Below are 27,796 nucleotides of genomic sequence, written 5' to 3'. Positions count from 1 at the left end.
CTGGGACCTCTCAAAATGTCACTTCAAAGTTGGGATGTTTTTTCGGGGCACAGCCAGTGGGAACTGGGACCTCTCAAAATGTCACTTCAAAGTTAGGATGTTTTTCCAGGGCACAGCTCATACATGGCGCTATGATACTCTCATATCTTTCACAGCGCAGCCATGATTTCATATATGTTATATGGAAATTCTCATGGGTGATATTGCATTATTGTTTCCTACCTGATGTCTCTATGACATCAGACTCTTCTGTCCACTCACAGCTCAATCACCTAAACAAATTCACACTTACACTCACCCTGTCACTTACAGACACTGTTAGATGAGGAGCAGGTCCATTCGACCCAGGTGGGCGTGGTGCACGTGGGCTGCTAGAGATGTAAAGGATTACAAACCAAACCTGCCATGACAAGGAGGTAGGGAAGGAAGTGGAGGGCATGGAACCTGTACTGAGTTTGCAGAAATACTGTTATCCTCCTGAGTGTAAATAGAAAACTAATTTCTGTGTATAACCTAAATTTGATTGAAGTAACAGTTCTTGAACATATATTGTATAGTAAAGTAATTAGTGTTTTTACTTACTTTTAGGATAGCCTTGGGGTCTAAGAGTGAAGCAGTCCCTGACATTCAGCAAGTAATGGTAAAATCAGGTTATTTTATTGCATCTGTTTAGTTCGAATATTTCACACTTTAAATGGCAATGGAGAAATAAGGATATTTCTCTTATTATGCCTCAACAGGGAAGGTGTATCTCTTTGGCGCAATCTCAGGTCTACCAGCAATGGTAAGTCTGGGAATGCCTCAAAACCCATGAGAGTTGTGTGGGAACACCCAAGCAACGCCCATGGAATGCCTTCCCAGGGCACATTAATGCAACGCAGTGATTTGAGCTGCGTTATCCTGGATTTATGAAGCCACTCAGAGCCACACAAAGTGGCCTTGCATGGCTTCATAAATTGCATTATGGGCTTGCGTCACATATGCAGCATGTTGCGTGTTGCAAAAGCGACGCAAGCCCAGCCATAAATATGCCCCTAGGCTTCTGGTCTTCACTGGGTGTTTGATTTATTGAGCACATATAACAAAAGCAAAGGGGGCTTAAAGCTCGGCTCCAGGATCGAAATAGGGGAATGTGATTGGTTAATGGGTCAGAAGGACACACTGAAGGGCAAAAGGTGCTTTTAAGACTTTTTGTTTTTATTGCAGTTATGTATCTCCTTTGAGAAAGAAGTTACTGATAATCGTACAGAAAAGGAAACATAAGGGGGAGATTGGTCAACACTTCCTTCATTTTCATCGTCTATGTCTTAAATTCCATGGGATTGTCAAAGGTTTCTGATTTTCCAGTGGCTATAGTCCTCTGGTGGCCCCGTGGGATTATCTTGTAGAGGCTCAAAAGGAAATAAAAACAACCCCATATCAGTATATATGATAACTATATCTGTGTCTAAGTGCTCAGGTGGATGTGACTGTCAGCGGGGTGTTTTGGGTGTGGGGTTCACACAGTGTGTGGGAGTTTAACTCCCCTTTCCGTGCCCTTGAACACCTTTCCACCACTGTTTTACCAACCCCAGAAGAAAAGTGACCACTTGGCTACTACCACGGTCCTCCTGGGCTGTGGTGTCTCGGATCACCGAATCGTCCTCTCGACGGTACTTCCAGAGCGGTCTCCCTCTTCCCTTCGTTGACCACAGCTTGACTCCTCTGCGTCAGTTGCCTGTGTCTACTGTCCCGTTTCCGCAGGATTTTCCTCAGGGCTTTCGTTGGCGTTTGTCTTGGCTTCCTTCTTCTTGGTTTGGCTCCCGCTGACTTGGTCTACCTTGTCCTGCACCTCACGGTCCAATACTGTCTTTATATTCCAACTGGCGCTAGTTGTCTCATCTCCGCCTCCGCTCTGCGTGCTTTGTCCTTATTTTATATTATCGCCAGTCACTCTGCTGTGACCTCGCTCACCTAGTGTGTGGGCAATGGCTGTGTCTGAGTTTGATTCGGCGGCCAGCTTGGGTGGGATCAGATTATCAACTACTGTATTACAGGGATGTTCAGCTCGGATAGATTTCCCCCAGCCATATTTCCAAGGGGTCTCAATGGATTGCCGTAAATGAAAGACGCAGAAGGTGGATCGACCAGAGAAGAATTCTTCACCTCCACCAGGCCTCACCACTGACGTACAATTGTGTTTAGCTAATCCTCACTTGTGAGGAAAGAGCACTGATGAAGAGAACCCCTCTCAAAAACTGCAATTGTCAGGTCAGGTGGAGGGGTTGCGATTTCCTCCAGCCCTTCTGTAAAAGTCCCTCAGAAGACACTGTGAAGAGTGGAGAGCAGCATTCACACAATAGTAGAGGCCGGCCACTTTTTAATGAAACACTGCGTTCAAGGTGTTACAGTGAAGGACAGGTTTAACTGTAATCGGAAAGCAATTCACAACGCCTGCAGAGTGAATGAAAAGAAGATGATTGACTTTAGACAATTTTGTGAAAATAATATTCGAGGAAAAAACGCATGCTATGAAGTTGTCTCATATTTCGCTTTTTATGTGCAAAATGTTGTTGTTTGGGTCAGCCCTCTTCGTCTACCCAGCACTAAAGATGATACGTTCTGTGTCCTTGTGCTTCATTTTCATGAACTCAAGAAATTAAATGCAATATGAAGCTGCTCCCTTCACTCAGGATGAGAAAGGCTTTATATCCGTAGTGTTTGTCAGTCCTCTATGAAATTCATTCCTACAGCACACTTGCAAGACTTCTGAGCTAGCCAGCCATAGAGGTGACAAACGCCAAAGTAGTCTGTCAAATGTCTGTCTAGACATGAAGGGGCAGATTTATGTTAACTGGCGCATCCCTGCATATCAGCAGGGATGCGCCAATTATTATGCGCCACAGCTGCGCCACCATGGATGCGCCGCATTTATAATGTGGCGCACCATGGGGCAAAAACGGCACAGATGCGTGACGCATCTGTGCCGTAAAAGTGGCGCATTGCTGGAGTTGCGTCGCAAGCACGACGCAGCTCCAGCAATGTTCTGGGGGGCCCTATCTGTACAATGCTGCGTCAATCCTTACGCCTGCTACAAGCAGGCGCAGGGTTTTGACGCAGCATGGGCCTAAAAGTGACTGAGTGAAATCTTGTAGATTTCACTCAGCCACTTTTCTGCTACATCACAAAAGTGACGAAACGACGGCGCAAAAGTAGCGCAAGTGCAACATAAATCTGCCCCGAAATGCTTTCTACCCTATGATTATACCTTAGGCTGCTCGAATCCCTCAAATCACAGTCTGTGTCCCTATACATACCCAACATTTGTAGTGACAGACTTTGTATCCCCATTCCAATTTCCCAAGCTCATCCATACTCTGAGATAGTAAGCCATAAATATATCTGTCAAGCCCCTAAATCACCAGGTAATAGAGGAGGCAGGCTCAATATATATTTGACGAACCTCTGAGCCAACAACATACTTACAATAACAATCTCTCTGTAGTTGGGTCGATCCCCAAAACCATCTAGATACTCAGGACCCATGCTCTGTATATCTGCTTTTGTCTACGGAGTCACCCAGCCTTGAACGTGATTGGATTTGTACCTTGCACCATTCACTTGAACGATCAATGGTCTGATTGTGAGTCAATTCCCTGGGTTCACTGCAATTCCATTAATCTGTGCCATCCTGATTGTATTAGGGCCTAGAGACGACATGCTCCACATATCTCTAATAAGAATTCAAACCTAGCATCAACACCTACATCTACTCAAGCCCTAAAGGTAATGTATGTATTCTTGAGCCAATCCGCGGAGCCATTGAGCTAAGGGTGAGTCAAGCAGTCTCCTTTTTCATCCATGCAGTCCACAAAGTCTGGCCCAGTTCATCCTTAAAGATAATAGGCACAGTGTCCCTGACCTAGTCCCAAGAGCCATCCAGACACAGGCAGGACTAGCTCCTTTTCAAGAAACCAACCAACCCAGGAGTTAACAGACTCACAATCTGTTGTCAAGGCCCATTCAGTTTTATAAATGACAACTTCCATACCCCTTCACCAACCTATTGAGATTTCTACACCCAACCAAATCAGCTCTGTTGCCATGTACCAATACCTGAGCCTGTCCCACAACAAGTAATGGTGGTACTGGCAATACTGGTGATGAAGAGTCAGATGTTAAAAGGGGCTTTTCAATCACAAAACCTCCAATTCTGTAAATTACTGGGTTTGCAACTGCTGAAAATCCATACTAGCCCTATTGTGCAATTCATTAAAACTAATTTAGAATCCCAAAACCAGTTTAGAAATCATACCCAAATTGTGATTTGAAATGAGCACGTTAGTAGTGTTCCTTCCAAATTGAGTTTAGTTACCAATATATATCATTTGTTTGCAGCACTAACTATGGTTTCAAATTGTCGATCAGTCACCAAGGCCAAGTTTGTGGTGGTAAGTGATTAGCAAAAGGGAAAGGGTCCCCACCTTTAGGGGGAGTAGGCCCTGCCTGCTCTCACTGAAGTTTTCAAAATGGAAAACTTATGTTTTTTAAAGGCAGTCCCATCCCATTATGGAACACAGGATATTTATTTTTCAAACAAGTTTCGCATTTTGGAAAAAAATCACCATTATGTTGGTCTAGTGTCCCATGCAGTCCACCATCCCTCTGATTGTAGCCAGTCACAGTGGGTTTCAAATTCTGACCTACCTAATGAATATGAATTAGATAAGTTATCCTGTGACCCCCTGTGATTTGTTATTTTGTGATCCAGCCTATTAGTGCATAGGTTGGTTCACAAAATTAAATGCTGGTCACAAGAATTCAATATGTAATTGAGACTGATTTGTGCACCTAGTTTGAAAGAACATCTGGCGATAATTTACTAAACCATGCCTTCATGGTCCTGCACTGATGTTGATTTAGGGATGGTTGTTAAAGATAGGAGTAATGGAATATCTACCAAGAAGACAAAGTTGTCCAGACCACCAACCCGGGCCTTCTAATGCCTCATTTAGAATGAGGGGAAAGTCAGTGTTCCAGATGGCAGAGTTGCTTTTGGGTCCACCTTGTGACATCATAGCCTTGGAAATGCCACAGAGAAAGATTTTCCAATTAAAGTCTCTCTTCCCATGATATTTCCACTAGTGCTCATTCTGTTCTGCACCACTGGGTAAACCATGATAGTCATGGACACAAAAAGCCATGAAATATCCGTCTGACTAGCAGGAAAAAAACAACACTTGGGGCGGATAATAATTAAGTTACTTTTTTAAATGAACTCCCACTTTGAAAGTCTGTATCATGGAATAACATAAGAGATAACAGGTCCATCATGTCAAAATTGCATGGTGGAGCTGCCATTACAGATTATTATTTTTTTCCTTGAAAGGGCCCTTGTTATGTAAATGAGAGCCATTTCTCTTGCAGAAGATATATGTGTTAAAATTATGTGGCAATGCCTCATATAAGGTGACAGAGGTGCGGCAGGCCTGCAGCCTGTGCTTAAATGAACACCTAAGTTTCTAAATCTTGAAAGGGGTTGATGGGGAACTATCGCCAACATTAGTTACTAAAACCTACATTTATAGTACGCCCATTGCTGGGGGTTGACATTCAGCAACTGGCACTGGTGGTACTGGGACATGGGACAGTGACTGAGTAACTAGGATCAGTACTGATAGTGTTGGCAATCAAATTTATTCAGTTATTAGTTTGTGCACTAGCAGAAAGTGCAACAATAAGGAAAGGTGACACACCTAATTAGACCCCGGCACTCTAGATATCAAATCTTTTCTCAAGTACAACCTTAATAAGCTGTCTTCACAAAACCATGCAATCAATATATCACTGGTCAAACAACAAAGATAGGTGGTTATTTTCTTTACTTTTGAGACATCACAAATTCAATCAAGACTGCAAAAAGACCCCTGTTGCAGAGAACATATAGATGTGGGAAAAGGTGTTCAGAAAATTCACAGTTGTACAGTCTGTAGTAATCTCTGACAGATCCCCAAAATTCTGACAGCATCATCACCTTAACATTCCACTTGTGGTAGAATGGCATTGTATTAACATTAGCAGGATATAACACAGTCCTGATCAAGATACGTGAGAACAGCCGACACGTATTTTGTCACATCCAGTGACTTTCTCAAGGCTTTCAAGACAAGAAATAATGTTCGTGATAATGACCGATCCTGCTTCTTCATGTATTAAGTGGATATGTAGCTCAAAGGTGCTTAAATATGTCTGTTTGAAGGATGTCCAAAGCGTATTCTCGAGTGGAAGCCCAAATTCAGATACCAATGGTGTTTGTTCCTGTGCACTAATGAGCATTCTAGTATTTGGTACTTGAAAGTATAAAAGCCCTCTAAGATTCTTTGTTGTTTGACCAGTGATATATTGATTACATGGTTTTGTGAAGACAGCTTATTAAGGTTGTACATGAGAAAAGATCTGATATCTAGAGTGCCGGGGTATAACTAGGTTTGTCTCTGTTGCACAGTGACTGTTGGCAGTACCTGCGCATTTGTGTACCCACGGTAGTAGGGTACATTTGCTAACCCTAGTGGCACCATAAATAATTGTTCTACTGTCTGGGATAAATATGAGAATTCACCATATTTGTGACTGTCCAGTCTGATTGTATACCTTTCTGAAGTGCGACCCTCCAAAAAACACTACTACCGACTTTTGGATTGTAACCCAATAACGAAAGTGGGACTAATTCCCAACAGTCTTTGCACATAAAAGTGCAAGCTAGTGGTACCAAAAACACATGTTTGATTCCAAAGTCAGTATCATAATTTCCCAAATCATAAAGATGTCATTTTAAAGTGATATTAAACTACAATTACAATAGTGATGACACAGCTTGTAAGTTTAGTGCTTGGGGCAAGAAAGGGAGACAATCAAGAGTTTTGCACTTGCACGGATCAGGCACAAACTGCAACATTTATGAACATTAACAAACATGTTGAGGATCATTATCACTGTGAAGAAACTTGTGAAGTTGGTCCTGAAAATACAGCAACTCATGTTGACTGAGTGAAAATGGTTAGGGAGAACCCCCCAATTTCACAAGAAATGTGAGATGATGTTTCTCAGAGAAAAACATTTCCGCTTTGTAGAGTAAAACTATGCAAATCTGCATTTCCAACTGACCTTGCCCCCGCCAACCCAAGGGAACTCCACCTTCCAACTTTAGAGTTGCTCACCACCCCCACAGACAATCTTCAGCAATAACAGTGGTTCCTGTCAATGGTGCAAAAATGAGACAGACAAGACGACGGCCAAACATCAAACCTTTACACAGGTTTAAATTTTTCAAAAACAAACTCTCAAAGTGGGAATTTGATTTTGAAAAAAATGAAAAGCCATTGCCACAATAATCATTATTTTTGTATTCTTTACTGTATCCCGGGACACACAGCAGGAAAAACGCCATCCCATCTCCCACCCTAAATTGGACGGGAGGCCGGGTGGTTAACCTGTGAAGGCCAGGACTCTGTGGGGCCCTCGAAGGATTATGTCGACAATGAAGGACCAGTTGGGTGTGTCGACAACATGCTTTCAGTCAGCCTGCCCCTAAATCGGGCAGGCAGACTGAGGGTTTGAGGGAGGGGGTATTATGCTGTGACAAAATAGCCTTCCTGACAAACTCTAAATCATGGCTTATTTCATATTGCTTCAGATCCCAGGGAATCAGCTCCTACCACAAGTTCATTGAACTGCCAAAGTACATACTTTTTTAGCATTTGATTTTCAGTAGAGTTGTATTAATGCAAAAGCTTCACAGTTAACACAACTATGAGAGGTTTCTGTCTCCTATGCACTAGGAAGAATTACATATGTTGGAACTGTTGAGAGGGAAACATGCTTTTCAGACCTGGGCGCTGCATGTTTGGTATGCTTTTGATAATTTAAGGCCTCCCAAATCTTTGTGGAAAATTTCACTTGAGGGTAAATGGCAGTGCTAATACTGTTGAGAGACCATGCTATCCTGGACTTGAGTCCTCAGTAGCATGTGGCCAAACACTGGGTTTGTGTGGTTCATGGAATGCTTTCAGTATTGAGCACGGATGTATGATGTATTCACGCATGCTTTTACAATGCATGCCTTTACAACATGGGGAAATACTAAGCATTCCATTACAATGCAAGTCGTTACAACGATTTGCCTTAGGGAAGCACTGGACTTTGGAATAGTATAATTTACTATTCCAACTCCAGTCTGTGCAACAGTAGGGAAGGTGATGGATTCAAAATCCAAAAATGCGTTTCCTAAAGCAAGTCATTGTAATGACTTGCGTTGTAATGGAACGCTTGGTAACAATGCGTTCATTGTAGTGCCTTTTTCACAATTGTATTGCTTTTTCTTGTAAATATTATTGTTTGAGTATGTTCAATCACCATTGTAAAATGTTTATATGGGAAAAAAAGAAAAAAGGTCGCCCATCAAAAAAGGCATGCGATAAATGTGTGTAACTGTTTTCCAAACAGAGAACTGAGTGTGAAATAAATCACGAAGGTCACCATATTGGGAAATGTGGTTCTTACAGTAAAAAATAATTAATTGATTTCAGCGCCTAGACACCGCAACTGTTGATAGTTTTGTAAAAGAGGCTCAGCCTGGGTGCCACGAACGAGCCAACCCCCCCACTCTTATAAATATTAGGGGAACAGGAAGCATAGTCTGAAAGCAAGTGCAGCATGTGCCATGGCAAGCAGCAAGACTCATTGGGTGCCGAGCAGCAGCAAAGCTTAGAAAGCTCAGCAAACCTTTTGGGCCTTGGAAGCAATGATGGGGGTAGTAACTGCTGTGGGGGAGGAGCTCCACTGGTATTCCTGCTGAAAAGTAGGAATTCATTGTGCAGTATTCATGAGATTGTTGTACTCACGATAGAGGTACTGCTCTAACAGTGTCTATATCTCTCACAGGGAAAATATGGAGTGGGGCTGGATTATACCTTACAAGATGTAATTGTTCGTGGGCATCAGCATCGCTTTTGAGAAGGCTCCTCCTCCTCAGACAGTGAGTACATTCCCTTGGGAACTAGCATTCCATACTGCTCATAGTCTCTCTGGCTCCATGATTACGGTCGCACACATCCCATAGCACCAGAACAGAATATGCATCTCTTCAAGCCTGGAAGAGGCTGTTGCGGGGCCTTGTGGGTTTTGGCAAAGATTGGACACAGTATGTGGGGGATGGGCAGGTAGCACATTACTTGTTTCAAATGAGACCAGTGGCCATGCCCTTGGCCACTTCTTTAGTGTTCGTGTTTCATTTTGCAGGAATGCTCAAAGTGGCTTATATCAAGAAGGTGAACGCTCTGTAAACGTTTATCCATAATCACAGTGGGTACAGTGCCTTCTGACCTCCCTCGCACAATGTGTGGCTTCTGTCATTATTGGACTGCCTCAATTGCCTACGACTGTGAGAAATTGTATGCATGTGCCTGAGGGGATAAGATCTCAGTATGTTGGAGTATGTGTTGAGCAGACCCGGGATTGTGGCTTTCTCTAGAACACATATGTAAACCAGAGTGCTGCTCTTTGACCACCCTTAACATGAAAGGCTGGCATAGTTCAGATTGTTGTGTAGCTAGATTTGACCCACAAACACTACAAATTACAAATAGGAGACCTAGGAGTGTCCCTCACTTGATCAAGTGCAATCTAGTATCTAAGCTTGTGACAAAGTGATGTTTTCTTTGCCCATCCCTCATACCATGTATTTAGCTCAGGAATATGAGCTGCATTCCATGCAACTGTCTGTGACAGGCTAAGACATGCCAATGTACATCCCTTGGGAGTATCATGGGGTTTCTACTATCAATGTAGATTTTAAACACTGCATATAATAAGGATACATGTGCGCAGCTAAAAAGGCATACAGATTAGGCTGGATCCTTAAAAATTTGCAATTGCAGGTCAGCATCTGAATGGCTTGTTAACGTGGTATTGTCTGCTATAACCTGGACATACAAGCTGTTGTTTGAGACCAGGTTATCATTACAATAGTTTCATCAGTGAAGCTTTGTGCATGAGCATGAGCACAGAGGAAGCAGTGAACCACGGGAAGAACTCTGTTGATCACTTCTTGTAGAACCAAGCATAGGCTTTGTGGCTAGGAAGTCTACTATTGCAGCGAGCAGAAGAGAAGGAGATAGACTACTAGCAATGTTGAGAACCTACCTTAACTCAGTTCTAGAAATGACAACCAATGACAAGCGCATGTGCATCACCAGAGTGCAACTGCTCCCCATCACCAGAGTGCAACTGCTCCCCAGCATATCTTAGTCTACTGCATAGTGAAGATCACAATCAAAGCATCATCTGTGCATGTTTTTATTAGCAGAGAATCTTTTTATGCTTTGACATTCTAGAGGCCATGACCATCGAGAAGAGATGAAGGGGCATATTTACAAGCTCCTATTGCCACCACGTCACTTTCAGTGATGCTGAGGTGGCGATAGGGGCTTCGCCTTATTTTCAAGGCAGAAAAGAAATTGCACTCCAGCACACACAGTACAGTTTATGGTGGTAAGGCTCTTCTTGATAAAGTTATGATGAAACGATCAGTTCCAGTCCACAAGAGTCAGAGTCTTCCTCAATGTTTTTACTTGAAGATAAATTCTCATACAATATGTGTCCAAAACAATGCAGCCGACAAGTGTTTCGTCTTACTGGACTTTTTCAATTTAAAAAGAAAAGGTCCAAACTATTTCTAGAGTCCCTTCTGGAACGATATATGAAAAACGGTTGTCCTAATAGTGGACTAACTCATAAAATGGAATCCCCAGTACGTGTAATATTCTGGAGATCCAGGGGAAGTGTGTTGCGTGATCTTGATAAGTCCGCCGCTCCGCCCTGTCTGGGGTACGATGAATGCCGAAAAGGTGTGGCTAATTTGCACCTAAGATGGCTCGGTGCGCAGCACGATAGCACAACCACATGCTGAAATTTGAGACATTTGGGAGCATATGTACAAGCCACTATCGCCATGGGAACGTCACTTTTAGTGAAGTTTCTGTGGCTTTCCCTTATTTACAAGGCCTTATTGAGCCATCTGATTGTGTCTGAGTTCCTGAGTTCCTACATTTACATTCCACTCAAAGAGTCCTTGATGCCCTCTGTGGGACTAAGCCCAAGAAGGAGGATATTTTGTATTTCAGTGAGCTATAGTGTATCACCTACATTTGAATGCAGTGATAACAGACATTGCTGCACATTCAATATTCAGGGAAGGTTTTCCAACACATTTAGAGGCTTCCATTGCAGACTGGAATGTTTACAATGCACGAAAATGGTGGACATCCTTATGTGGGACAGGAATGGTAAACTGCGATCACTAAGGTACTGAGAGCAAGTTATAGAGCCAGTCCTGTCAAGTATGCCGGACTGCATGAATCAGAATTGAAATCTGCATTTTGGAAGTGGAGAGTACCCAGTTGTGACCAGTTATTGGACTGAAGAGAAGACTGAGCTTTAATGTCCATTCCTGTCTACTGCATATGTCTCTACTGTCCCAAGTTGGAGCCTAGACCCTGAGTTCAAATGCCTGACTAGATAACATCATGCTTGTTTTCCAAAGGTTTTTTTCCTAAACATATTTTATTGTGTTTTGAACAAATTACAATAGCTGTGTAGTTGTTCTCACATTTCATCCACTTTAATGCCCTCCGCATCAGTAAATCAGGTTTGAATGTTACTATTATAAGCGTCATAGGCATCACAGGATGGCATTTACACTACAAAATGTCACTACAGTTCTACTATCCAGTCAGTGCATGTTCCATGCCCTGACATTGCTTACAGCCAGCACTGACACTTTCATTATGAGCCCTAACTAACCACTAAAGTTCTAAAGAATTTCAAACAAAAAGGTCACACGACATAAGCCAAAAAAGTGAGTACAAACAAGAAGTCCTCAGGATAATACAGAACCTCACCCCATGTGGCGGACAGTGCAGGTCCTGTAAGAAGTGAGCCTTAATAGTCCTACATGTTTGTGCTTACGATGGAGATGCAGAGGTCAGGGACACCTAATGATTGTTGAGAGTATCGGGGAGTTAAGGTACGCCCAGAAGTGCACTGAGCGACAAGCGAGGCTGACTCCTCCCAGAGAGGGTTGGATCTGTGGCAGGCTGATACAGAAACAAGCATTTGCAATGCAATAGGACTCGCATTTACGCAAGACCTATTGCATTGCATCACGGACAACGGGGGAGAGCACCGACAACGGGAGTGCTGGTGGGGGTAAGGGGGAGAAGGGGGCGAGAAGGCAGTACAAAGTCGTGATCACAGTCTAAATAACGCGTACCATATGGTGTAACACTCGAATTAAAGGGGCCAGTAGCCATTGGTGGGTACAAATGACGACATGGGCATAATAAGGAGGGACTAACAAGCCTCATAATCAATCGGAAGGCAGCATTTACGAAAGACAATGACACGAGCCAATTAAAACATGGGCCCAGGGGATACGGGAAAACTGTACAATCAAGTGTCACGCTGTTTTGTTCATAAGAAAACAATAAAAAAAAATACAAAAAAATACAAAAAACATGGGCAGAGAGTGGGCGGAGCTTCCACCCCATACTCCATTACTGCATGCCTCGCAAATCGAGCAGCGCATGCGCACTCCCGCTATAGATTCGACCTAAAAAAGGGGCCAGCTAGAACGTGATACAGCGCCATTCTCACAGAATTGAGCAAAAAAGCCATATACTCTGAAGAGCACTAATAAAACATTCTAATACTTTCACGGTGCCCCAAGCTAAGCTGACCTTCTCAGTGGGTATCATTGTTCAATCGCTGCAGGAAACGATTGAGATAGTAGTGCCAAAAATTCCATAAGAGAGCTAAATAATCATAGGTGATCCAGTCAGTTTGAAAAATGCAGTGCAATTCGACCTTAATATTTTTCATAACTTCTTTCTTCATTTTTGAATTTCCCTCAGTCCCATTTTTCCATCCAGCACCTTCCAAGGAAATCCTTAGACACACTTCTTAATTGAGAATGTCCCTGATAGGGATCGGGTGGTAAAATTATACAAATTGGACAATGGCTGGCTAGTCAGATTTGACAGCCTCAAAGAGCAGTACTATTGCTCTAGATAGGGGTACATTAGAGGTTCAGAGAACAGACTTGTTACACTAATGTTACAGGCGAGGATATTGAAAGCAATAATGATTATCAGTGAAATATCAGAATGTACATATTATTTCCCCCAGAAAGGGCTTACCTGTTTATAAAGAATGCATGCATTTTACTACCACATACAAACTTTTCACTAGATAAAACGAAATTACACAAAACAAAATCCTACCATTTTCAGGAAATATTGCTCCTTTTTATTGACTTTTGGTGGCCCTTTGTCAGATTATCATGTTGATCATGTTCGAGAGCCAAACATGGATAGATTTTGCCTTGCATGCTGATACCTCAACATCCTGTGCTGTGTATGCCCATCATGAGCCAGGAACTGTCACTGCTATGCCAGGGCCAGCATCACACTGGGGCCGGGCACCATCAGGCCACAATTGTGTGAAGCATGATAAGAATTATCACTATTAGCCCAGTAGCAGCATAATACCAAGGGGCACTCCCGCATTATAGATGTCGACAGTATACCAAGAATGACCACTTTTATAAAAGGGGCAGAATTATGCCAGGGAGGGACACCATTATGCCGAAGAAGTGCAATTTCTGTCAAGAAATACCTCCATTATGTCAGAACCAGCAATGTGCAAAAGAAGAAATGGTAAAACACTTTGTCCCTTTCTATCTCGGCGTGGATGGCACTGCGCTAATCCTACGCTTAAGACTTTGATAGAAAAGCAGACATTTGAGGTGAGCAAATTTAGAGTGTCACTGGTGTTGAGAGTGCTCTATACTGGAGCTGCTTTCCGCCTAAACATGAGAACTACCCAGAGTTCTCTGCTTCTTTTTTTTGCTTTTTGTATGAGTCACTCTATGTCGGAAAGGGTTTTCTTAGGACCAGCAATGTGCCAGCCAGTGCTTAATTTGGGCCACTGGTTGCAGGTGGGCCCCCGGCATTTATTCATGGGAACCAGCAATTATATTTCTCATTAGACTTCCAATGAGAGCAAGAGAGAGAAAAACACACAAGAGGGAAAGAAGGAGGAAGCGAAAAATGGAAAAACATTGACAAAGGAGGAAAGCAGGGACTCTGAAAGAGTAAGACAAAGAGTGAGGGAGTATTCAGTAGTGGAAAAAAGAGTTATAAAGTGGAATCAAAACTATGCAGCCATGGTATTCGACACCTGACCTTCAATCGTGCCGGCCGCGGGCTTCTAAACAAACTTTGGGTATATACACCTATTATGTTACAAATTAAGCACTGGTGCAAGCGGTAGGGCTCATCAACAAATGATGCTGTTAGTATGCAACCAATTGCCACCATTTTGTGAGGACCTGCATTATTCCAGGGGAGGGCAGCATCAAGTCATGAATGCCCACAATACATGTAACACCACCATTATGCCCTCGTCAATATTACACCATAGATACATTAAGCACGCTTTGTGGTCCGTCGGCTGCGCTGCCGCCTCTGGTGCAGGAAACCAGGGTTCGAACCTCGAGGTCGCGTCCACATCCTGTGATTCTTGACAAATCACTTAATCTCCCCGTGCCTGAATGTGTAATGAAAATACGATGCTATGTACAGCGCTCCAATACCTTCGGGTCGAGTTAGCGCTATATAAATATGCAACACATATACAAACCAGCACCTACGACCCCCTTCTCATGAGCCTTAACAGCATAAAACCCTGTTTTGATCAAAAGTATCTGTGAGTTAGGGCATGAAAACAAAAATCTCAATCTTAAGCAAGCCTAGGGCAATGATATGGCAGAGCTCTCAGATTGTAATTGAAGCTTACACATGTACTCTCTTAAAATATCCTGAGGCCTCAAGACATAAGAGAAGGTAAGGTCAATTTCATCTTGTATCACAAGTGGAATAACAAGCCCTTATGTAAAGATAATTCTGCCAGTATTCTCTTTCTCTCTGATGGCAAATGAAAATACAACTGAGACCACCACTGTGCAGATAACTGGTGAGCAATGTGTGTGCATCTGCTGGCTCTTTCAAAGCCAATCTCTAGATATAGTGGCAGCTGTCAGGGAGGTCACATGTCGCCAATTGTTTTTTTCTTTCTATTGATGTTTTTAAGACATCGATTCTGGCATCCTCAAATGCCATGGTGGTAAGAGATTGATTCTGCGGCCTTTTGTTCGTGAATGAAATTGAAAAATCGCTGACGAGCTGGAATTGGGAATCCCGCAGAAGAGCGCATTGTTTAAGAATGGAGGCGATTATTTTACTGTAGACTTCCTCTAAAAGACAAATTTGAACAATGATCTACAAAGGACACCTTTCTCTTCTGAGCTGTTTCATATTTCATGTCATTGAATATTTGCAGGAAGTGCAGTTTCCCCTTAGATACTTCATGCAGAAGCTTCACCAAGCATATGGGTGGCTCCAATAATCCGAATGTCGAGGACATTGACTATAAGGCAGTATTCTTCAACATGGATCAGTAACCACATTTATTACATACTGTACTTTACCCCAATCACATATATAAATTTTATTTATAATGATAGTCTCCTATTTTTTCTCAAAAAGATGAACCGAAGATTCGGTTAAAATAATTCCTTGTTTCTGAAAGTATGAGCAGTTATTACAGGTGTGCAAAGTTGGATAGTCAGCTGACTTGAAAATGTGCATACATGTATATTTTTTAATTTTGCAAATTTCGAGAAGTGTGTGTCATGCATTCAAATTTTCAAAACAGAAAACCAAGAAGCATCTTTTGTGATCCTTCATTGTAGTAAGAGATTTCGATAGGAGGCAACAGATTGACAATATTCCTAAATCACTTAATGGGACCATTTATCTCTCTCCATGGGTGTCAATTCATCAAAATGCCAGGGGTAGTGAAGGTGACAGCATAGGCCTTTGACCTTCACTTTGACTCACACACACATGTTTACATAAACACACACACATTCACACACACTCTTTTTTACATAAACACACTCTCACCCGCAAGCATGCATACAACTTGAATTTATAAGCGTTTTTTATTTACCTTAGCTGCCAGATAGGAGTTCTATTCCAGCTAATTCTACTCCATTTTTACCAAACAAATAATGAATAATATTTTTCACTACCTGGGTAATAAAAGAATTGACAGGAAACCAGGAAAGCGGAGTCCCAACAGACGTCCATTATGACGAGCAGCTCTGTGTTCCAGGTACTCACTTTGCCACCTCTGAAGCAAGGAGTCACATAAGCAGTGCCGGGGGTTGCAAGGAGAAAGCCAGGTGTCGCAGCTGCGACCTCTGGGGATCCCTACGTGAAGGCCATGACTCTCACACAGGAAACAGTTACCTGCGGATGTCTAGCCATAGTTTGATGGCTCCGAATGTACTGCATATTAAGGCTGGGAACTCCTGCAGCACAAAATCTTCACAGCTGGAAGGCATGACATGCATAACGTTTTCGTGTGAAGTAAGAAAATCTGCCTACCTGAAGTAGGCCTGAGAGTTTGTCAGATGTTGGGAGGCTGAATTGTCATGGATATCTACCTTTCTAAAGTCACATAGAGATATTAAGTGATTGAAGTATGGATTAATTGAGTGAGGAAAGAAGCCACTTGATGTGCAAGGTGAACATCGTATACATCAGGCCATAAACCACCAATCAGTTGGTGGAGTTATTTAAACTAGGGAAATCGTTACTGCTAGAACTATTTGAGCAGAAAGGCAGAGTTTAAATGCAAGATTGTCCCTAGTTGTGAAACACCTTATCCTTTTGTTTCCACAGCACTGGAAAAGTTAGCTATTGTAATTATCACACCACTGTACTCTGTCAACCACGCCTAGGAAACTCATGAAAGGGCCAGAGAAAATCAGATGCATTACCATTAAGATGACGTATCAGAGGTATAGGAGAAAAATCTTGAGTGCACTCTACGGTAAAATGTTGTCTCCAGTGCTTATTTTGAGCCGGTGGTTGCTGGTGGGGCCTACAGGCCCTCATTTTGTCTTCTCATATATTTCTGAGAGCAAGAGAGGGGAAAACACACAAAAGGGGAAAAAGAGGGAAGAGAAAGATGGAAAAACTGTCATAAAGGTAGAAAGCAGGTACGCTCCCTTTTGATATCACTGGTGTGGGCTGGCAGTCAAAGCCAGGGTGTCGTGGGCATTATTGACACTGCCGTTGTCGCAGGGGGGTCTGGGAGCCCCAGATGTGAAGCTGTACGCTCTATGTGCGCAGGCACTGCTTTTACATTACTGGGTTCAACCTACACCATTTCAGCCTCATGTTGCGGTTGAAACTGACGCGGTCAGGCCCGTGCCTGTAAGGGTAGCGTTGTATCAGCCCTATAGACGATCAAGAGAGGACATTGACACTGCTGAGACACTGTGTTGGGCGTGGGACAGGCTGATCAGATGGGCGGGTGCTGGGATACTATACGCTCCCTCTATACCACTAGCGCAAAACCCAATGTTGCCCAGGGTCAAAGACGGGACCAGCAAAACGATGGCTCAGAAACTGACATTACACACGTTTGCAGACTTATACCCCAACGACACATTCCGAGAGCCTCCAGCTGAGATTGAAGGTCAGGGTGAGTAATATGCAGACGTTTCTCTATCATAAACTGTGCTCTGCATGTCGTGCCTTACATCAAGACTTCCCTGCCCCCGCCCACTCTTTCTGCCCTGGAAAACCTGCTGCGTTCCCCATCACCACGCAAATTAATTACACGCTTATATACACACATGCAGGCCGACACCTTCGGCCAAGTGCGCTACAGAGGTGGAACGTTGAACTACCTTTGGCACTCACGGAGGAGCAATGGACATACTGTTGCCGTCAACTAACCGAGCTGTCCCCTAACTATCGGCTTAGACTGGTTCATTTTAAATTCCTCCACAGGTATTACAGGACACCAATAGGATTACATCGTATGGGGCTTAAGGAAGATGAGTGTTGCTGGCGATGTGGATATACTCCCACCTCCTTTTTACACATGGTCTGGGACTGCCCAGCTCTTGGTTCATTCTGGTCCACGGTATTCACATCCATCAATCAGATTATAGGGTTGCCTCTGTCACCGTCCTCTTTGCTGGGCTACGTTAAAGACACACCAGTGAAAAAACGCAAACTCCATGCACTCCTTTTATTGTTCGCTAAACGTCAAGTGGCCGTGCACTGGGGGAGGGGAAGGGTACCCTTGGCTAAAGATTGGATAAAAGATGTGACATATGGCCATTCTCAACTGAGTGTTTTCTGGGATTTGATGCCGGCCGCCTCAAGACCACGAGACATTTGGGGACCATTTGTTGATTGTGCCCAGGAGCGGGGAGGAGTGGAAGGTTCTGCAGTGCCCGATGTGGTCCCGGATGAGAACCTGACATGAATAAATATGGAAATCAAACACGCCTGGTGTGGGGGTTGCTGGGTGGGGCCTGAGATCAGTCCCAATTCTTCTACCATTGTGCACCTTATGTAAGTTGTAAAATGACGAGGGATCCGGCATGAGACTCGGATGTACTGCTTCATCAGTAACCTGTTATTTATTTGTTATAATATAAATAGGTGCTTTGTATTGATCCTAGCTGGACACAACTGGAAAATGGGTCGGTTGTGCTGAATGTATGGTACACTGTTGTTTTTTTCATAAAATGTCAATAAAAAAAAAAAACAAAGGTAGAAAGTAGAAACCTGCAAGAGTGTAATAAGTATTCAGGTTGTGGCTGGTAATGGATTAAAGAAGCATAAGGTGAGTTCAAGACTATGCAGACTTGATGTCTGTCGTGCTGACGTTTAATGGCGCCGGCTGCAGTCTTCTGAGCAGAGCTTTGAAATCTTATTATTTTACAAATCAAGCACTGGATGCCTCTGTTGTAGTCTGCAAATAATAGCAGCTGGACAGGTGTTAACAAACTGAACCCGAACTGTGACACTGACCAGTTCTATGACTTCCCAGGGGCTACAATAGTAAAACAGTGTGTCAGTAACAAGGCTGCTGCAGGAGTGGGGCTCAGATCGAGGAGGTGAGGTCAGTTCCACTGACCATGTCCTGAAAAAGTAATTTGCCTAGAATATCCCAAGATAAATCACAGACATGCTTTCATTAGAGATCCTCCCTCACCCAGTGTTAGGTCTCTGAATACCCTCAAAATGAGGGATCTACTGCAGCTAATCTTAGTCGGTCAGATTCAGGAGTTAGTGAATATAGACTGACATATAATCAACTATCAAAAAAGGTGAAGGAGAGGAATTGAATAAAGTGTGAATTGTAATGTGTGCTAAGTTAATGGGGGAATGCAAGCATTGGAGGACTTTGTAAGAAAAAACACTAAAACAGGAAATGAACTAATACCATAAGGTTGGCAGCAACATATGATATTGGTCTGCACAAAGCCAACATGGCGAAATAGTTATTTCCTCATATTATACGGCCATGTACAGAAGACTAATGAAATATGAAATACATCTAGTACATCACCAGTAGTATACATTCTCTTAAGCACCCATGAACATATTTTTTTCTGAATGTTTCAGAGACTAGTTCATTTGTGCCACTGTAAAAAACGGTGCTGTGCATATTCACTAAGAGACGCATGATAGATCGTCATTTTAGATGGTGGTATTGAATTTCTATAAATGAAACCTAACAGAATATAACAATATAAAATCTGTTTTAAAAACTGTGCATTTGTGTCAAACAACCACACCCAAACAAGCCTGCCAATCACCAGGTTTGCTGATAAAGAAAAAAGAAAGTGAACATCTACTGCTAATCCCAGCATTAGCTTTTGCAAATTCCTGCTTCCTGACCATAGCCTAGCCATCACTTCCTCTAGTCCAATTAGAGGCCCAACTGAGCATTGTTATAATCCAATTATCACCAAACAGCTGCACAAAATTGCACCAATGCATTGCCCAAACTCACGCGGCACATCAAATGTTGATAAAGAGGTCATTAATTCACAGGAATACAAAATATCCTATAAAGGTGAAACCTCATAATAGCACCCCACAACAGCAACCATTCTAAGCCCTGAGACACTAGGGGGCATATTTATGAGATCTTTGCGTCATGCTTGCACCATGCAATGTGGTACATGCGTGACGTAAATCTTTAGGTCAGATTTATGAAGCCAAACAAAGTCACTTTGCGTCGCTTTGGATTGCTTAAAAAATCTGGAGCAATGCAATGCAGTGAGAATCTCTGCTTTGCCCCACTCTGCGCAAGAGAGGCATCCATGGGCATTATGGTGGGTGTTGTGTCTCTTAAGCATCAATAACGACAGACACCGTGGTCTTGATATAGGGGTCTTTATTCTCACGTCTTCACTCGTCCCTGTCCCTACCCTAACTGCCGCTTCCCACCTGGCTCCTCCCTTTCCTCTCTACCTCCCTGCTCCGCCCCTCTAACCACTAGACCGTCCCACAACTGTACATCTCCCCCTTTGTTAACAAAACAAAGAAAACACTATGTTACATCTCTTCAATTAACCTTTTGGGCCGTTGAATTGTTTGTCGTGGTCTGAGAGACCGGCTTTCTACCTCACCTCTGGGAGTGCCCCCATCTTCCCACTCCTGATTCGTGGTACCCTCAGCTCGTTCCTCAGTCTGTTCAGTTCTCGGCGTCGCTGCCTGTGACTCAAGAGCTTCCTGTAGGGCAGGACTGCATTTTTGAAAGTGCGACACATTCCGAGTGATGCGCCAGCTGTCTGGTTCTGCAGTCAGCATGGTGCCCTTTTGTCGGGTGACGGTCAGGGGTTCCGCTCTGAACCTGCTGTCAGTCTTTCTGCCTGCTCCTGCTTGACAACCACGCAGTCCCCTTCTCGAAAGGAGAGTGACCGTGCACGTCTCCTGCCGTCGGCATACGCTTTCATATTGTCTTTGCGGGCTCTATCAGCAACCCTCACTTCCTGATGCACGCGACTGGGAGATATTGGTCGAAGGGCTCCTTCCCAGGTAGGTATTCGTGTTCGAACGGGGCGTCCTAACATGAGTGTAGCTGGACATTTGCCTGTGGTGGCATGAGGCGTTGTTCGGTACGATCGGAGCACATCATTGAGGGCGGTTTGCAGGTCTCTTTTGTCCAGCGTGGCTTGCTGGAACATCTTCTTGAGGGTGGCCATAAACCTCTCGACGGTGCCGTTAGCTTGTGGCCATAACGGTGTTATCCGCCGGTGTCGAATATCCATTAGTCTCATAAAATCACTAAATTCCTGCCCGTTGAAGGGTGGGCCGTTGTCCGTTTTCAGTTCCTTGGGTACACCCCAGGCTGCAAAGACTTCGTCCAGAACCGGGATGGTCGCAGCTGCGCTGGTAGACGACACGAACTGGGCAATGGGAAAACACGAGTATTCATCAATCACCACTAGAACATATTTGCCTGACTGCATGGGGCCGTAGAAGTCCATGGCTAGCTCGTGCCACACGCCAGACGGTAGTGGCGTCATCTGAAGTGGGGCTGGAGGGTCTCCCTGCCCTACCACCTGGCACTGCGCACAGTCCTTCAGGGTGAGTTCCACCATTTTGTCAAGGGAGGGGAACCAAACGCGCTCACGGAGGGCTCTCTTGGTCGCAAACACGCCGCGATGGCTTTCGTGCGCCAGGTTGATGACTCCTTGGCGCAGTTGACTGGGAATAACGATGCGGTGGTCTCGTAGTAGCAGACCTTCTGCGGTGACAGATAGCTCCTTGCTCACATTCCTGAACGCCTGCAGTTCCTGACGCATCATCGGATCACTCCCTTCCCGGGGCTCTTCGTGCCTCCACCGATGTGTCTGCACCCTGCGGATCACCCCTTGCAACATCTCATCTTGTGACGTGGCTTGTTGAATGAACTCCAGAGGAACAGCAGGCGGTCGCGCTTGATCCACCACGAAGTGGATATACTCCTCGTCCACAGAGGGGCTGGGGAGTTGGGATGCCTTGGGATGACGCGACATGTAATCTGCCGGGTTAGCTGACTTTCCCGGCTTATGGACGATGGTGTAGGTATACTCCTGCAAGCGCAGTCCCCAGCGTTCAATGCGCGGTGGCATTTTGGAGCATGGATTCCCAAAGATGGTAACAAGCGCCTGGTGATCCGTCACCATGGTGAAGTGTTTCCCATGGATGAACACGTGAAAGTGTTCACAGGCCCACACTACCGCCAGACTCTCCTTTTCAGGTTGGGAATAAGCCTTTTCCGCGTCGGAGAGACTCCGGCTGGCATGAGCCACTACGTGATGTTGATCTGTGTCGTTGTCGTATTGCGCTAGGATGGCCCCTAGGCCGACAGGGCTGGCATCCACCGTTATTTCAGTCTTGCGGTCAGGACTGAAGTATGCTAGGCTCCCAGCTGCTCCCACCGCTTGCTTAATCTCCTGGAAGGCGTGCTCGCACTCACTTAAGAGTCCACTCGAATGGCTGCCCCTGCTTGGTCAGTGTTCGGAGTGGGTGGCTGAGGGTGGCATAGTCTTTGATGTACCTCGAGCAGTAGCTTGCCATTCCCAAGAAGGACTGCACCTCACTAACATCTCGTGGGCTCTCGGTGTCATTCAGCGTGCTCACTTTATCAGGGTCGGGCTTCATCCCGGCCCCCGAGAAGACGTGCCCAAAGAACTTCAGCTGCGATTGGTGAAACTCGCATTTGTCCTTGTTGAGCATTAAGTTTGCTTCCAGAAGGGCATGGCAGACCCGGTCCAGGGCGGTGTCATGGTCCTGGACAGTCGCCCCATACACCAGGATGTCGTCACTATAGTTCAGTGTGTTGGGGATGTGATGGATGGTCTGACGAATGGCCTCTTGAAATATTTCGGCGGCTGAGGAGATTCCAAAGTTCAGTCTTTTATACCGGTATAGCCCCAGGTGCGTTGCGAAGGTTGTGATGTATCGAGAGCTCTCGTGCAGTTCCAACTGATGGTACCCTTTGTTGAGGTCGAGTTTGGAGAACACTCGAGCACCATTCAGTGCGGCTATCATGTTACTCAGGTGGGGGCCTGGGTGACGCTCTCTCTCAATGGCGGTGTTGGGCATCCGCATGTCCACACACAACCGCACCTTTCCCGGAGTCCCTTTCTTCGGAACAATGACCACTGGCGACACCCACGGTGTGGGGCCCTCCATCCGTTCGATGATGTCGGCTGTTAGCAGATCTTGCAATTCATCTTTCACGGCCTGCTGGAGATGGAATGGTACCTTCCGAGGATGCTGGGCAACCGGCCGGACTTGGTCATCAATGTGTAGACGGATCTGGCCCCTGTTCATTTTTCCGAGTCCCATGAACAGCTTTGGGAATTTGTGGACAATGTTGCAGTCATTGCTGACACGATACAAGATCTCTACCAACCGCAGTCGTTCAGCCGTCGGCATACTAAGAAGGCAGTCAGCCTCTGGCCCTTCTATGACATGTATCATGGCAGGAACTGATATCGTTTGGTGTCTAAGTATAGTTGAAAACTTTCCGAGACAAGGAAGTGGTTTCCTGGACATCCAGGTGTAGACTCGGACATGTGCTGGACTTAGTCGAGGGCGAGGCTTCATTTTGTTATACTCTGTCACAGGGATGTAGTTTAGTGACGCACCACTGTCCATTACGAATTTTGTGTTATGCTCGCCGACACTGATGTCCAGTCGGGGATATTTCTTAAGCTGGTGTGTGTCCACGATCATGTTGGCATATTCAACCGAGTATTCTCGTTCGTCCGATGGTGATCTGGAGTCTCGAGATGGTGATCTCCTTGACCATCGCGATGTCTGCGACTCCCGGCTGGACTGAGAGGATCTTGAAGACGACTTTGGGTGGTCGTGCACCGCTCGTGCGTGGTGTTGGCGGGTGTCGCCGCACGACATCCTGTGCGTGTTCCTGTCCTTCTCCCGGCGACACTCGCTGCACATGGCTTCAAAATGATTGCTCCTCCCGCACTTGTGGCACTGCTGTCCCATGGCTGGGCAGGCTCCGGTGTGCGGGAAATCATACCCGCATCTGTAGCATTTCCGTGTTGGTGCTCTTCTTACATGATCCTGACGCTCGTTTCTCCGCCTTGCTTCCGGCTGATGATGTCCAGAATAACGGCGGCGCGATGACTGCCGGGAGTGCCGCCCTCGCTCCTTGGACCCTCGGCGGGGGCGACTGGTCCGCACATGGCATACTTGTTCCCTGCGTTCCGTTCGTCCTTCTTCCATGGTTTTAGCGTGCTCCTCAGCCTGATCGTGCACCCTTGTCATTTCTTCTATTTCGTCAAGGGTGTGACTTTTCTTCAACAGTTTTCTCCTGAGCGTCTCGGACTGGCACCCATCGATGACGCGCAGCCGGATGGCGTCGTCCGTTGAGAACGTGTCAAAGTCGCAGTGGCGTGCTAGCCGGCGTAGTCGAGTTATGTATGTGCCCATCGTTTCATCTTTTCCCTGGTGCGCCCGCTGGAACACGTACCTCTCATAGTCCACATTTTTTTTGTGCAGAATTTTCTTATCCAACACCTCACGTACTTTGGCGTAAGTCCCTGCATCCGCGGCTGGAATTTCCTTAATCATTTTGCTGATGTCTTTGCCCACAAGGTTGCGGAGCGCTATGAGTTGGTCTTCATCACCAAGCACTTTGGAGCCTTTGATGTAGTCCTCAAAATCCTCGATCCATTCCTCCCATCGAGGCCCCATGCTACTTCCAACCATGAGCGCCAGAGGCTCCGGAGGGCGCAGGTGCGACATCCCCATCACAACGGGTTTCACCTCTTGGCGTGCAGGCGAGCCGTGGTTTGACATCGTGCTTCTCTTGCGATCGTTCTCTTGTAAGTTGCCTTTGCTTGCGCTTGTTTGATTTTTTTTTTTTGCCTTGTCTTGGGTTTGTTTAATTCTTCTCTTGCCTTTGCCTGTGCTTGTTTATTTTTCTGCTTGCTTTTACTCGTCTTTGTTTGTTTGGTTTCTTGCCTTGGGTTTGTTAGGTTCTTCTCTTGCTTTTGCCTGTGCTTGTTTATTTTTTCTGCTTGCTTTTACTCGTGTTTGTTTATGTGGTTTCTTGCCTTCTGCCAGTGGTTGTTTGGTGCTTGACTCCAAGATGGCTGCTTGCTTAGCTTACAGGGGGTGTCCTGGAAGCAGCCGCCTGATTTAAAGGTGGCCGCCGGGTCGTCTCTGCACGTGGGGCTTGGCACGGGGCTCATTCAGTTTTGCATTTCTCCCCACGTGGGTCGCGCTGTCAGGGGCCTCACTCATCCGCTCTCTGGGGCCTCCTTCACTACAGGGTCAGCGCGCGCAGCGGCTGTCACTTCTCTTGACGCTCCGAGGCTCGAGCTTCACACTGGGGGAGGGGAAGTTCACCTTCTGCCCGGCGGACCGTTTTTGCCTCAGGTCAGCGCCGCACTCTCTCCGTCGCAGCAGGGTCGGGCCCGGTGCCCGGTGCTGGGGATCGCTCTCCGTTTCGTACTCACGGGACCTCCGATCCGGCGCAGGTTCCGGTCTCAGCCCGGTCAGGGCTGCCTTCAGGCTTCTTCTCTTGCGCCTCGTCCAGGGCACAGACCACGGCTTTTTTTTTTTTTTAGGGTTCGGGGAAGCACACCATGCATCCCACCCTCGTCGCCAGCTGTCGTGTCTCTTAAGCATCAATAACGACAGACACCGTGGTCTTGATATAGGGGTCTTTATTCTCACGTCTTCACTCGTCCCTGTCCCTACCCTAACTGCTGCTTCCCGCCTGGCTCCTCCCTTTCCTCTCTACCTCCCTGCTCCGCCCCTCTAACCACTAGACCGTCCCACAACTGTACATCGGGTCCCACGTAACTCCCATGGTTTTTGACACATTCCCAGATTTACAGGGACTTGTAAACCTAGAAATGCGCCACAAAGATACTCCTCCCCAGGAGAGGCGTAACAAGGAGAAATATCTATATTGCTCCTCGTTTTTCCCTCTTTATATGTGTGCTGGATTCTGCAGCAAACATAGAATTGAGGAAAAAAGCCCCTCAGGATAGATCTTGTGTAGAAAGCTGCCCCTTCTTGCACATCAACAATCTTGCCTCCAACACAGGCACCCTTGCACCATGGTGCAAGGTGGACTGCGTTGGTGCTAGGTTTCCAAACTGGCGCCAGAGCAGGGGGAAGGACAGGAATGCACTGTCTTGTGTAAACACTGTGCATTCTTGCCCTTTCCCTGTGATGCAAGGTAGTGCCACAAATTTCATAAATATGGCCCTTGGTGACATACTGTAGAGGCCATAGGCGCTACAAGTAGGGGTACAGGGGAGAGGAAAGTGTGCTGTAGCACCCCAGAAATATCCATGCTGGAGTTCAAAAGGGGGTTTGAGCAATAAAGATGCCTTTTAATTTTGTGTTCATCTTGTCAGATTTGTTTACGCTTCAAAGTTAAATGTCAGGCAATGTCTTCTGTGGTATTCGGAAACTGGTGTTTACTTTTATTTCTCTGACTGCAAAGTGAGACGATTTTTCAAAAATGAACAAGGTGACAATCTTGCTGCGGTACAGGAAGTGAAAAGAAGAGCTTCAGGATGTCAGCTTTTATTAACACACAACAACATTTAAATACCTGTAAATGAACTATACACATAATTCAAAATATATAAGCAATTAGGAAAGCACAAATGAAGCATATAAGATTGGTAATTCTGAAGTGTGATAAAAAAAATATTTTAATAGGATCAAAAGAAATCAAGACACTTTACTTAGTAATGAGCAAATGATAAATATTGTTGAAGTCCGATATCCACACATTATCGTTTGTGTGCTATATATTTTTACCAGATAACACTGTATATCTGTCCAAATTTAGCGGGCATGTCAATAGAAAATGTGGTCTGTATGCGACAGAGCACTAACACACCCATGCTCCAAAATGCTCCACCAGATACATACCCCACCCCTACTAATACTGCATGGGCATGGCAAGTTAGCTACACTTATTTTTTGTGTGACACTTGGATTTTTCACAATCCCTATGACTTCAGTGATGTGATATTAATGGCAGCAGCCCCAGTCTGAAAATTGTTCCAGCACTACTGCCACTGGCACATATGGTCACTTTCTCTATGTGATCTCAGAATATGACCTTCTGAGCCATCTCTCCACTATGATTAAACCACTTTAAGCAGCACAGAAGAAATTTCAGTAAATATTACCACAGTATGCCCCAAAAGACTTAAGGTACCTGTCCACCAGTGAGTTGTTCAGTGGGAGGTTTTTGAATTTGCCTTTTACCATGAGTAGTTTTCTGACTGTTGTCTGATTTTGTCTCTTGCAGGGGAGCGCTAACCTTGGTCTTCAAGCCACTGACAGATTCTGCATCAACACCAATTGCTGGATCTTCTCCCTTTCCAACTTTCCACACCAGGGCTCATCTTCAGTTTTTCTCACCCAATATGTTATTCTGTAGAAACCTCTTATGATTCTGCTGTCTATTGTGTTAATTCTTCAATAAAGTAAAACGAGCATCACAATAAATGACTTTTGTATATTTTTTAGGTGGAAGGAAATGGACTAAGAAGCAGGAGGCTGGAATTGAGAGAGCACTTCGGATTGTTGGCCTTACAGAAATCATTAAAACCCTTATTTTTTGTTAGTCATGATATAGTAAGTCAGCTTTGCACACATAGTCACAAAGGAAGATACTGATAAGATGGCAGACAATGTAGATTCTCCACATTTGTGTAGAGAGAATCTTGATTTCATTAAAGACATGGAGACTAGCGCTGCGCATACTACTTTTATTGTCAGCTCCTTGCAGCACTTCAAAGTATTACATCACTAACATCAAA

The 27,796-nt window shown here is 45.0% G+C and overlaps 1 long non-coding RNA gene across 1 annotated transcript; it reads left to right on the top strand.

Moving 5' to 3' along the window:
* The first annotated feature begins 569 nt into the window (after positions 1–569).
* LOC146811133 (uncharacterized) lies at positions 570–27,482 on the top strand. Its single transcript, XR_014965783.1, has 2 exons — positions 570–640; positions 27,283–27,482. It is a non-coding gene; the product is annotated as an uncharacterized LOC146811133 (long non-coding RNA).
* Positions 27,483–27,796: the final 314 nt, after the last annotated feature.

This window comes from Triturus cristatus, chromosome 7 (genome assembly GCF_964204655.1).
Source record: "Triturus cristatus chromosome 7, aTriCri1.1, whole genome shotgun sequence".
In the NCBI taxonomy this organism is placed as follows: domain Eukaryota; kingdom Metazoa; phylum Chordata; class Amphibia; order Caudata; family Salamandridae; genus Triturus; species Triturus cristatus.
This window is presented reverse-complemented; position numbering and strand designations above follow the sequence as displayed.